A 13884-nucleotide genomic window follows, 5' to 3' on the forward strand; every position below is an offset into this window, starting at 1 on the left:
ACCCGAGGTACCACTGTATATGGGAGAGGGAGAGGGAGAGATCCATTTTCCCCATGCCATACAGAATTCTATAGTCATACCTTGAGTTAAATGTGCTTCGGGTTGAGCGCATTCGAGTTGCGCTCCGCGGCAACCCGGAAGTAATGGAGCGCGTTACTTCTAGTTTTCACCACTTGCACATGCGCAGACGCTCAAAATGACGTCACGTGCATGCGCGGTAGCGACGAAACGTGACCAGCGTATGCGCAGACGCACTGTCGCACCTTGCGTTCCATTCGAGATGCGAACGGGGCTCCGGAACGGATCCCGTTCGCATCCCAAGGTACCACTGTACTCCTGTTTCATGATTTATCTAATACCTATCTGGGACATTACTGAGATCAGAGCTGAAAAGAACAGAATAGCAGAGGTTTCCTTTGTTTTTGTTGCTTTTAACATTTGCCACAGAACTTTATGCAAGGTGGAACAGGTGACTTAAAAAAACAGTATTTGGCAAGTTAATCAAAACTGGCTCCAACCCAAAACTTCAAGGGCATCCCTACCCTAAAAACATAAGTGGTGATTTTTCCTTTGATAGGAGAAGTCACATTCTTAAAGATTAGAGTGAACTAAGCACTTTCGAGCACCAAAAGTATCCTTGGCATCCTATGCATGTTTATTGAAAAATAATTCCCCCTGTTCAATGGGGTTTACTGCTTAGAAAGTTGCAGTTTCGGTTACACGGACTGCAGTACTTGATAGGAGCTTTTACTCCTGTTTATGGTCTTTGTTTTTAAACTAAACTATAAGGAAACAGTGCCAAGGTACAAACTGACTGAAAGTCTTCAAAGTGGGGGCAGACTAAGGGAAGCTGTCAAGCTTTATTCATATTTTCATAGAGAGTTAAGAAAAATCAACTCAGTACACAGAGATGATACTAAAAGCTGCAGACAGAGAACTGTGCTATGGACAAGAGGCAAGCCTCAAAAGGAAACTAAAGAGGTCAGAAATATGGGCAGGAAATAACAAAATGAGATTCAGCTTGGAAAAATGCAGCTACGGGGGAAAATCAGCCAAATAGAACTATTCAGTGGGAGGGAGGTCTCGGGGAAAAAACAATTATAGCATTTATGACCCATCCCACCCTGCAGCTGGGGAGCATGTGTCCTTGCACACACACACACACACACACACACACACACACGGAGAGAGAGAGAGAGAGAGAGAGAGAGAGAGAGAGAGAGAGAGAGAGAAGCAATCATACAACAACACATTACAAAAGAATCCTGTTTTAGCTCCAGTAACTTCACAGCTGTATGATGGACTTCATTTGCCATGTCCAACAAGAAGAAAAAATAGCACACCGAGAAATAATGCTCATGTGGTTCTGAGCATGTGCAGAGTGGCAGCCTTCTTGATTTAAATAGTTGACCTAGGTTTGCATAAAGATTTGTTGCTTCATGCAAACATCTTGATTTGTTTTAAACAAAAAAGGATCAGCTCTGTAAGGTGGTGGGGCATATAAACATCCCATAATGCAAAGCATGGAACCCTGTAATCTTTGTATACTTAGAATTTCAGAAGCTCTTTCCAATGATTAGCTCTGAAGTGTCTTAAAGAGGGATACTTCCCAGTAAGTCATAAGTAATATACTGTTCAAATGGGATGTCCTTCATGTCATGTTCAGCAAACATATTGGTTGTGGCATTTTCCACAAACTGTGTGATGTCTGGAATTCCTAATAGCAATGATACTGGTAGTATCACATGGCTGGTTCACCCATTCCCTTCATAAATTAGGCTTAGCATTATACAAATAGCCTTTCTACAAAACAAGCACACCACTGTGGCTTCGATGGCTGCCCTTCAAGCCAGAAAGTTCATCCCACTGTATTTTGTTTTATAATCCACACACACTATCCTCAAGTTCAGAGTACGCAATGCAAGAAAAGGAAAACAGCAAATTATACGGCATCCTATTAGAACACCATTGACATGTTTCCACCCTTTGCTCATTTAACTGTGGGCACCAAAGCCAATCAAAGGACGTTGGTCCAAAACATGTCTATGGTTCAACTTTGACAAGCTTGCAATGAGTACAGTGGTACCTCAGGTTACATACGCTTCAGGTTACCTACGCTTCAGGTTACAGACTCCACTAACCCAGAAATATTACCTTGGGTTAAGAACTTTGCTTCAGGATGAGAACAGAAATTGTGCTCTGGCAGCAAGAGGCCCTATTAGCTAAAGTGGTGCTTCGGGTTAAGAACAGTTTCAGGTTAAGAACAGACCTCCGGAACGAAATAAGTACTTAACCCGAGGTACCACTGTAGTTCCATAGCTGGGGTACAACTACTAAGAATGTCTTTCTTTTGAACACTTGGTGTTTAAGCCTGAAGCACAGGTGGTATCATTAATAGAGCACCTCCAGTGGATCTCAGAGAAGCTAACAGGACACAAGCAATGAGATGTTTTCTCAGGTATACTTATCCTTAGTCATTTGTTTTATCAGCTAAAACAAACACCTGAAAAGAACTAGTATCCAATGTGGGTGTCAAGCCCGATCATCAGAAAGGTAACTATTTAGAACGAATTACCTTAGTTCACTGTAGGAACATGTTTACAGAATTAAAATTTAAAGTCATACCCTCTGCTTTTTTAGATGGCCACTATAAGAAATTACCCTTGGAGCAGCATTTCTGTCTGTTTCGTTGAACAGTTATAGAGGATATTGTTCATTATTTTACTCAGAGCCCTCTTTGTAAGGATCCTTTTTAAAAAATATTTGAGTTTAGTGTCAGGAAGAATATTGCTATACTTTTAAAAATTTACAAGGTATTTTTTGGGGGGAGGGGAGCTATCGGAAAACTATGTTACTTTGTTCCCTTATTTGCACTGGTAACCAGGAAATGAAGAGCTAAATTTGTGGCTCAACTCTGAAGGTTCCTGTTTTGTTGTTGCTGCTATGGCTTATTGCTAAACAATAAATTTACTACAAAAAATAAATAAATAGGAACTAACTTGTTCCATCAGCACAAGGATTTCTGCTTGCACAATTAAACTCTTCCGTCCCACTCACCCCCCCCCCCCAAAAAAACTCCGGGGTGTTGGAGGAACTTTTGGAACAGATCTAGAAAGTGCATGAGGAAAGAAAGGGAGGGGGGTTCTGTTGTGCAAGCGGAAATCCATGCACTGATTAAATGAGTTACCGTAGTTGGATACCACCCAGTGTGAATGTCAGGTGTACCTGCAATAAGAACAGCTCTGCAAGCCATACTGTTCAATGTAGTAACCTATACCCAACATATTAACAGAGAGAGAGAGAGAGAGAGATTTAGAAAAAAATTAAAAGTTGGGGTAGGCTGATTACTTTGGGTATAAATCTCCAGAGTCAACAACTTTTACCAGCATTCAATTCACCTCATTAAAAAAAATGTTTTTAAAGTTTTCCCTACACAGACCGCAAGGAAATGTTATATTGCACTTAAAACATGGGAAATAATTAGATTAACTTTTTAGCTATGATAAGTTTTTACTTAGCTGGTAAGGGCAAATCAGTTCACGAGGTTTGAAGTCACCCCAGTTTGAAAAATGAGCCATAGTTAAAAAATAAAAACCCTACTGGAAGTTCAAGAGCCAGTGTTGCTCGCAGAAAAGGAGCAGTAAGAACTTTGCAAATGGCTTGTATCCCATTGTTAGGCCCTGACCCTGGCAGTCAATGATTGAATACAACAGAATGGGAGAAATCTAGAACGGAATACAAGAGCAAACTCTAGCTTTGATTCAGGTACCATTAGAGTGCTCTACTTACAGCTGAAAGATGGACAGAGCTTTTACATCAGTGAACCTCAGCTGCAAGGAGGCTCAGCTCTTGTCTCCAAGCACAGAGTTTCTCCTGCTCTATATTTAGGCCTGTTTCAAGTACACAATGCCCTGCAACCCCAAAACTGTGAGCAAGGAGGTGTAATTAGTTTTCCTCCTGCAGCCACCTTCTCTGATGTTCTGAGAATTCATTAGGAGTTTTCAATGGCCATCTCAGGATATTCTTCAGATTGATCCTGGCCCACATGAGCACAGACTCTGCTGCAGAAATCTGGAATTCCAAGCATCTTAACTTGCAGTGACTTTTCTAAACCATTTACAGCCATTAGGGCAATGGAGAATGTCATGCAACTGAATTGCTGGATTATCAAAAGTTTTATATTATGTGTCTCTATCATTCTGCCTTTTTCTTGTAGCCACAATACTTAACATGCCTTCTCTTCCCACACATCCATAACAAAACACCTGCAGGCTTTTTAAAGAACAACTTCACCATCTATTTGAATTAAATAAATGCTTGCAAATGTGATTAGTGAAATCTGATTAGTTTTCGTAGTTTATTTTGGAGGAGAATTTTGTTCCCTTTGGCACGGAGTACCTGCAATGCTGATCACAGTGTTTCTGGAAGGTGGATCATCAACTAGCAACATAAATCATTTGGATTAAGGGTAGAACAGAATCTACTCTGTGGGGCTGAAATTTTGTATATCTTTGAAATCCATCAAAGTTTTAAATCCAAGTGCTTTAGACTTCCCTGTTGCTCATCAAGATGTCAAACAACAATGCTATAAAGTGCAAACTATCAGATACTGACAACCACTGTCATGTACAGATAACTGATATGTCAACACTAAATACCACTGCATATCAGTTGCTGGCTGGCTGCCAAATATCCTGAGATATGCTGAAATCAAATTTGCACAGATACTGGCTTTGAACATTCAGCAACTATTTGGCTTATGGAAACAACATCAACGTTCAGAGACCCTGGGAGTAGGTTTGTTACAGCTCCAATAGGAATTTCCTCGCACAAAGTATTGAAATGAAAAGCCTGCCCCACCTCGTAAGTTTATGTTAGCTTACAACGTATAAAGTTCCTCACACATTTTGTAGAGCAACCAGCTCCTGGCACATTCTAGGATCGGGGTTTTGCATATTGTTCCTGTGGGAAGCTGACCTTGCCTTTGTGCTGCACTGAACAACTCTCTGAGTCCCTTCTAGCTCTGCGGCTGCTCTCACAAGCTACCCAGAGAAGCCAAAGTTCTCACCTGCAACTACCTCGCTTGTTTCTGAATTGCTAGCATGGTTGTCATGGTATCTCAAAGGCAGGAAACAGCCCTTTAAAATGTGAATGATAGCCAGATAAGTGGGGACTATTTACCTGATGTGCCAACAGATGTGCATTCAACCGTTTCTGTGAACAGTTTAAACACCAGCACACCAGCCCCATTGTTTAAAAATCAAAACATCCATGCTGGTCCCCACCTGGAGATACCTGCTCATTTAAAACACTGGGATTTCAGGATTTAGGAAAAAAAAGGGGGAGATCATCTTTTCCTTTAGGGAATGAATACAATGCTGGCATTTGTGAGATCAGCAGAGGGACATGCTGACAATCTCCTGCGAAAGCTCTCCACCACCATTCTATAATGATGGCATAGTCATGTTCAGTCCTTTTCCATGGTTTGCTACAATGCTCCATTCGGCATTCAGCTCTTTGAGGCAGTGGACAGGCCTGATTCACAGAGGATCTACACAACATGACTGGGTGGGAGAGGCGAAAGAGAGAAGGCCTGGGAACGCATCCAAAAGTTCAGATCAACGCAGAGCCTCGCAAAACCGCTATCACCAAACACAGTTCAACAAGCCAATTGGAAAGGAAGCTTTTATTTACAACTCACATTTAACTCCAGATGACACCAGAATGAGCCCAAACAAGGCCTGCATCACATTATGCATAGATTTCACAAACCTATGACCTCAGATATGTTCCAAGCACGTTGGCCTGCTTAGTCGTTGCCAAGTCCCTTAAGGGGCTGAGACAGACACATGCTTGCAACATCTGACACTCTGCACAGAATCTAACGAGCAAGGCAGCCACGTGTTCCTCCAGCCACCATCCCCTACAATGCCGTCATTGCCTGATCCTCACTTCCTACACTTCTTTGACACCTTTAAAGGAAGACAGAAGCATCTATTTCCATCTAGTGAAAGACAAACCTGTCAATTTTGGGGTTCTCTCAGACTATCATTTTTTTCAATATTAAGTTCAATTTGCCACATTTCCACAACTGATTGCAATTTAAAAAGTAAAATAAAGATCCCCATGAGAATTCATCAGCATTCTAGTGCACATTTCTACTAATATTTCATTTCATTGTTTATTTATAAGGGTATTTCTAAACCAGTTATATAATTGCTGTATACAATAAAATCACTGAAACATACTTTACTTCGCCAAACCTTTATTAGGCATTACAAATATAGGACATCATAAAACAGCCATATAGAAAATTTTAAAATATATACACATAAACAATCATGTAAAAATATGTAATAATGAGGATTTTCATTGGAGTTTCTTCCCGCTAAATAGTGCTATTCACCACTCCAAGAGATACTCTTGATAAAAACTCATTTTTGTCAATAGGAGCAAATGACCCAACTAAAATGGTCCCAGGAAATAAGTGTAGCAGTGGGGCAAAAACTTGCATTTGATTTTAGAAGCCAGGTACTCTTTAATCTAAAGAACATCAATTCTCGTAGTGATATTCTGCAAGTATATAGTAAAATCTTCAAAACATCTGAAGAGCTTAACACTCCACCAAAAGTCAGGGCACTTAAAAACAGAACTAGTTCCTGGTTTGATGATGAATGTCTTCAACTTAAAAGAAAATTGCATTGAATTTTCATAGATAACCGTACCAAACTAGAACCTTCCTACTTTGATGAAAAGAAAATATCACCTTGTTCTGGCAAAAAAGAAACAAAAATGTGCCACCCCAAAATGGTTCCAATTACTTGACTCCACCCAAAACAAAAATAACAAAGCATTTTGGTCAATAGTATATAAATTTCCCTAAAATATGCATATTTGTATGTTATTTTTACCAATATGTGCATTTTTATGCACACTTTCCCTAAATGAACACAACTTATGCAGACAGTATATGTTTGGAGAACTGTATCGCAAAATTTGGACAAGTGCAAATTTCAAAGAAGAGCTGTTTCAGTTCATTTTCCACTGCAGTAGTTATCATCAGGTACAACTTGAGAATAGGGAGAGAACAGGCAAAAGGCAACCACGTTGACACATCTTTCCTAGTTAACTAGGAACTTTTTCTCTGAAGAGGAACACAACCTGCAGAGGCCACATGGCATTGGAATAATGTACAAGATTATTTCTTCATATAAGCCGAACATGGAGATCTTTGAAATCAATGTTGACATGGCATGCTTTAATGGACACACTCACTTCTTGCCCTCTAAGTCTCCGACACTCAGCTCTGCTCAACCAGAACTCTTTACTTTTTACCAGGTGAGCACAGCCTGGCTGCTTTATTTCCAACTTACCTGCAACGTTGATCATTCATGTATCAGAATATGCACAATGGTTTACACAACACTGAACAGAGCCAACCAGCACAGAACCTGTCTTTAAAAAGAGTAGCTATGAATGGCAATGTATATTTTACGATGTTGCCTGAATTTGCTCAAGCCCTCATGGTACAATTTCCATTATTATTCCTAAATAAGTCCAGGATTTCAGTTTTGCAGACCGACCAATCAAGAACACTGTATCATCCTATCAATTTAAATTACAGGTATACCTTAAAGGATGGTTCCTGGGTATATTCAATCATTATTTGGTTAAAGTTCCATAAAGCAAAGGCTTTAAAAGATATTAAAAGGTCCCAGCTATTTTAAGGCGGGGGTTTTTTGGGGGGAGAGGAGACAGAATTATCTGTGAAGCTACCTTACAAGCCCAACTATTAACATATGCTTTAACAAATTTCAGCACAAAGAGATTCCACAGAAATGGGCTGGTTCTATTTTTAAGTGACAGTACAGTGTTAAATCATGCGACTTTCGGATCCACAGCCATTGGAACTCATCTGGAACTAAATGCCATTCAGCTTCTTTCCTAGAGCTTACGTGAGCCACAGACCATTCCATGAGACACATATGGCTATCCTCAGTTGGCATATAAAAGCATGCGCGCGCACACACACACAGAGGTACAGGCAATAGGGGTCAGGGGAATGTGGTGGATGTTATTACGAAGTGAGGTCAGAGGCCCAGCAATGCGAGAGATGGGTGTGCCACATTACTACAAAGCACACAGAGGAAAACAAGATTCATTCAAAAGAGGAAAAGATCCAATCAAAGTGGGTGTGACCCATTCCTGACTGGTAATGAATTAGAAAAGCAAGTATATATGGACAACGAAAGAGAGACAATAACTTTCTGTGATGAGCTGGCCACTCCCAGTCTCAACTGAGCCTGTCTGACAGTGTCAAATCCACTAATAAATTCCACACAGCAGTTTCACAATGCTTCTTTGTCGACGTATTAACCCAGTATTGCCAACTCCCACCAACGGTGGGTCTCGCAAGGCCTCAGGCACATTTCTTTCCCAGTTCTGCTACCTAAGACTTTCTGCATGCTTGAAATAGGGAACAAATCCTATATCTCCATATAGATCCTATGTATGCTGCAAAGGAAGAAAACACATTTTCTTGCCTTCTCACTTATAAGCGTTCATTGCAACTTGGGGTCAGTGCACACCATTACTGGGTGCATGACGAGTCGGTGTTTTGCAGGCTGGACAGAATTATTTGCATAATGAAGCAGCCTAACAAACCAACCTTCAGGAACACAGGTCATAATTTGCCACTAGAATTAAAACACCACACACACAAAAACGCAAAAAATGTTCTTCCCCACATAGATACAAATCTCACCTGAATTGGCTTTACCTCAACCCCAGTCCGGGATCTCCCTTTCCACCTGCATTCTATCCAGTGCAACTGTATCAAAGTCACCTCCCTCTGTCACCAATTTACCTTTCTACTCTAATCAATAGGTCTCCTTGCAATTGTCAGGGAGGAGGTGACAAGTGTATACAGGCTAAACCTGTCCCATCTGTCGAAAGGCTCTTACTGAAATGAAAGTAGAATTCTCCCTTCAAACATCATTGCAAAATTTCACAATAGAAGCAAAACACAAAAGCTACACTATCCAGGAAGGATAAAGTGTGGGGGGAACCATTTCAAGTTACTGTATTTTTCTTCTTCTTCTTCTTACGCCTGATAGTTGCCATGGACACCAGAAAACTTTGTATGTATCTGTGTCTAATTAGCCGCCCCCACACTGCACCATAGCAACACAGCTAATATTGTCCTCTAAAGATTACTGTGTTTTTCGTTTCTTAAAGCATATAGATTTGTAGCTAGTTCTATAAAGGTTACCAGTTTCTTAAAAAGGGACAGTCTGGAATGCATCCTACTAGTTAAAAGAAAAGCAAGATGTAAACATCAGAGGAGGAATATTCTTTCAGCAGCCAGGGCTGGGCTATGAAGCTGCTTTTCAGTGACAGGTCTTGGGCTGGGATATTCTTGTCCTGAAAGGATTAAACACAAGGAAGTTGAGGTACCTTCATGCTTCTTCTTGTCCACTGTCCAACAGAGAAGAAAAAGCTTGTTGGTGTAAATCAGGGATGGGGCTTAAAGGGAGGTGGACCAATATTAATCTCTGCTGTAACACAGTCTGATAAAAGTGAATGCTGTTTGCCTGATCAAGGAAAACAGACATGGGGGAGAGGGCAAAGAAAAAGAACATACTATCAATTTGTGCATTATGGCACAGCATCCAGCAGATATGCAACAACATCTTTCAAGGATATTCCATCACACCAGACTTTCGTCCCCCACTCTAATAAAACCAGCTACAAGGAATTTCTTGCAGTCGGAACCTTATCAAAAATGCATGCCCAACATGTCACTTTCTTGATTTACTGACCATTTCTGTGTGGAATCGCGGCAGGCAGCTCTTCAGAAGTATCCAGGCAAAACAGCCAATGTCACTTCCTTCTGAATCCTGCAGTTGGTCCCTTAGAATTCTCTCTTTGCTTACACTCGAGTTTCTCCTAAATTGCTTCCAATTACCTGGCATTACTGCATGCTTACTTGGATGTAACTCCAACAGAGTTCAGGGAGGCTTACTTCCAAGTAAGCATGCTTAGGCCTGCAGTTTACACTTGCCTCAATTCCAACCTTTTGTACTGTGATTTTCCACAGCCTTGCACCTTACCTGCTATATTAACAGATTTGCCGAAATATACGGTAGTTCATCGGTTTCTTATCACAGGTGTGCCGCCACCTCGGTCCAGCTGGTGACCTGCATCTCCTGCCGCTTCTTCCCAGACTTCTTCTATAAAGTCAGGTTCAAGTTCAGTTCTAACCATAGGCCATCACTTCCTGAAAGCTGCAGTACCTAAGTTAAGCAGCACATGCTGAGTAGCACATGCCACCATCTAGGGAAAGCACCTGGAAAGAGTAATATTGCTTGTGAGATGCTTAAGTTTCCTGGGTCTGGGTAGTGATGAATCACAATGCTAATAATTGCACATTAATATATTGATGTTTTCATGCCCTTAGTAATGCTTAGTGTGGGAGAGGTCACAGGCTGTTTCCCAGTACAATAATCTCACAGTGCACACGAATATTTCCCCTTAAGTCTTCTTGGGGCCACATAGCATATTCAGGATGCATATGACATCTCTATTCCTCCTACATATTTTTACTATTGTAAATGTCAAGCAATGGGCCAAAAACACATACAGGGTACCATTTCTGAAAGCTTTAAGAGGAATACTGTTATATACAGCCAGGGTGCAAAAAGCAGTATAGCTTATTTTATTTGTATACCTCATAATGGCTAAATCTGCAAGGAATGGCAAGCCAAACCATAGCTTAGTGCTAATATGTGAAGATGCAAGCTACCAGGGATGAGATTGCAGCCGCTTTGTGCCTCTCTGGTCCTTTTAAATCAGTGTTGGGTGGCAGCTAAGCCAAGATATGGCTTAGTGTAGCATCCCATCCCAGGCTTGTGGTTAAGTTCTCTCCTCCTTAACCACTAGCTGCAGCAGATGTTCTTAAACTGGCGACCATCATTTCCAAGTTTGGATGAAATGGGAAACTAATGATTGGTTAGACACTTCCAAGTTTAAGCACAGCTCAAGTGAAGGGGCATTCCAGCAAAGAGCTTGAATTCATTGCCGCTTAATGAGTTGAGATACAATCACCTGTACCAGATCTATTTGTACAGCAGGTCTTTTGAACTTAGTAGCCACTTTGGTCATTTGAAAAAGTGATCGCCGATTAACTATATTCACAAATTTGACTTCCGGTGGTGAGGTAGGGGACAATAAAACAGAGTTCTTAGCATCAGTTGCAAAGTTACCTTAAATCTACATTGTGATGTATAAAAACATTCAGCAGGGCTTCTTTTTCAGTAGCTATGCTTTGAGGGACTTGGGCAAGGTGCTCTCAATAGCCCACTACCACCTTGGTCACTGTCCCCACCTGGCACAACTGCTCTCCCACAGCCACTGTCAACGGTTTCTTTCCCATCACTCTTCACTGCCTTTTCTGAATGCCTAACCAAGTACCTACATGGTGGGCACAGCAGCCTGCTGCACTCTCCCTCTGGGGTCAGGATCTTTAGGAGAAGCATCCTGGCCAGCCTTCTGCAAATTTTAAAGTGGTGCTCACAGGAACTGGTTCAGTAAGTAATCATGTAGCTATGAAAATTCTTTTCCTACTTCCTATCAGAAAGAAAGAAAGAAAGAAAGAGCAACAGCTTGTCTTGAAGACAAGGATGGGCAAGAAATTTGATTCAGTTCAAGTACCTAATTGCTCCCTAATTCAAACTTTCTGAAACAATATCCAAACCAAAACACACCCATCTTTCAAAATTTGCATTTAGCCAAATCTTTCATTACAGCTCTCTTAGCCACTTACTGTATGCAAAAAATGAGCACAGAAAGGTATTATATTAGGGGAAGCTGTTTTGCAAAATGTGTGCATTTGGAGAAATTTGTGCTAAAATGCTGATGAGTACTTACTTAAAGAGGAGAAAAATGAAAAACAGAGAAACTGAAATTGACAGATCAACCCCTGCTTGATGGAGGCAGCTGCTGTCCAAGATGTTTAAAACAAACAAAGAACCACAAGGAGATCCAGATTTCTCCCCAGTACACTTTAAAAACCAGCCAATGGTTTTGCCAAGAGACAAAAAGCAACAGCCTGGGTAGCCTTTGTATGTCCCCACCCCACCAAGGGTGGTAGCTGTGAAACCCAGGGCATGCCCTCCACCCCAAGGGCTACACCCAGGCCTTTAGTGTCATGGCATCTTCTTTGGACTGACTTCCTGTTACATATTCGGCAGGTGCCACCACCTTTTAAGCACCGACTGAAGATCTTTCCCAGGATGCATCTGTACTGGAATTGTTTTAGATGTGTTTTCATTGTTGTATCATTTGTATGTTTGCTGCTCTGAGCTCCTTCGGGAGGAAGGGAGGGATACCCATGACATAAGTAACAAGTACAGATACAGCTGGCCAGGGGAGTTTTTGCAGACACTGCCCATCAGCAACTCCTGCAACACTGCCTGGGCTGCCAACAATCAGCTGATTGCTGGGGCTTCCATAGCTCTGTGTGTGGCACCAGACTTGGCCCAGAGATGCAAGTTGCTGAGGCTGCTTTGAATACAGAGCAACACAAAGAGAGATTTTTGTAGTATTTTCTTTAGATTGTCTGTTGCTTCAGGGGTTTTTTGTACGCTGCTTATCGAGATATTTTTTAACATAATAAGCGGCATAGACATTAAATAATCAATACACCCAGTAATTCCACCCAGGAAGAAACCTTTCTCCAGCACTTGAGTATCGAATAGAAAAGTGCCCTGGCTTTCCCATTTTTTTGTTCCTTCGGCTGAAGGAAACACAAACCTCAGCATCACAAAACCAAGGTGAAGCCATTTTCACACAACAGGAGCCATCACTGAGCTACTAATTAAGCAGAGCTAATCCTGTGGTCAGGGGCTGCTCAGCAGAGCAAATACAAAAGAAATCAATTTGCAATTGAACTCTCATCCCCTAAACGGCAGGGAGAGGAAAGCTTTTATTTTCCATCGCAAGTTCAAACTTCCCCTGCAATGTCTAGCGTGAACAGGACTGGGGGTCAGGAGGTTGCTGGAAAACAATAGAATGGTGAATCTCACATTCAGATAATGTGCCAGATACACAATGGCTCGTTTTATTCCTGCTAACTGTAGAGGCTTCTGAGCTGGATTTACGCATTGAAAAGAAATGACTGCAGTTCACCGGCGCTTGGTTTTTTTCAAGCAAGGTATTGCTATGAGAAGGGCTTGCTGGTCGGTGGTTCGAATTCCCGCGACGGGGTGAGCTCCTGTTGTTCGGTCCCAGTTCCTGCCCACCTAGCAGTTCGAACGCACACCAAAAAAAGTGCAAGTAGATAAATAGGTACCACTCTGGCGGGAAGGTAAACAGTGTTTCCGTGTGCTGCTCTGGTTTTGGTGTTCCGTTGAGCCAGAAGCGGCTTCGTCATGCTGGCCACATGGCCCAGAAAAACTGTCTGCGGACAAACGGCAGCTCCCTCAGCCTGTAAAGCGAGATGAGCACACAACCCCAGAGTCATCTGCGACTGGACTTAACTGTCAGGGGTCCTTTTCCTTTACCTTTTTACACTGAAGAGTGGCTTTCCAGAGTTTCAGACAGGGATCTCTCCCGACCCAACCTGGAGATCCCAGGGATTGAACCTGGGACCTTTTGCTTGCAGTACATGAGCTCTACCACCAAGCTATAGCAATTTCCCTGGGGGTGGAGGGGGGAAGGTGTGGAAAAATTGCTGCGAGGGATTGCTCCACTTGGGGATGGCTGGTTGGTTGCAGTTTTCTGCTTGTAAAAGGTGTGCACTCCAGGTCTCAGGAGTTTCCTAAGACTACATGAGCTCTCTGTCTAAGCGGGGGGAGGATTAAGAACTGAAAGAATCTCTGCCTG

The 13884-nt window shown here is 41.9% G+C and overlaps 1 protein-coding gene across 2 annotated transcripts in view; it reads right to left on the bottom strand.

Moving 5' to 3' along the window:
- The window catches only part of GAS7 (growth arrest specific 7), a 134791-nt gene that overhangs the window by 102532 nt on the left and 18375 nt on the right, over positions 1–13884 (bottom strand). Inside the window, exon 1 of one of the 2 annotated variants that reach the window (XM_077924263.1) lies at positions 8765–8784. The exons of the other annotated variant lie outside the window; for it this stretch is intronic. The gene's annotated coding sequence lies outside the window, so the exon portion shown is untranslated. Of the gene's footprint in view, positions 1–8764; positions 8785–13884 lie in introns of those variants that run through there. 2 annotated transcript variants of the gene reach the window in all.

The sequence above is a fragment of the Podarcis muralis genome, chromosome 2 (assembly GCF_964188315.1).
Source record: "Podarcis muralis chromosome 2, rPodMur119.hap1.1, whole genome shotgun sequence".
Taxonomy (NCBI): domain Eukaryota; kingdom Metazoa; phylum Chordata; class Lepidosauria; order Squamata; family Lacertidae; genus Podarcis; species Podarcis muralis.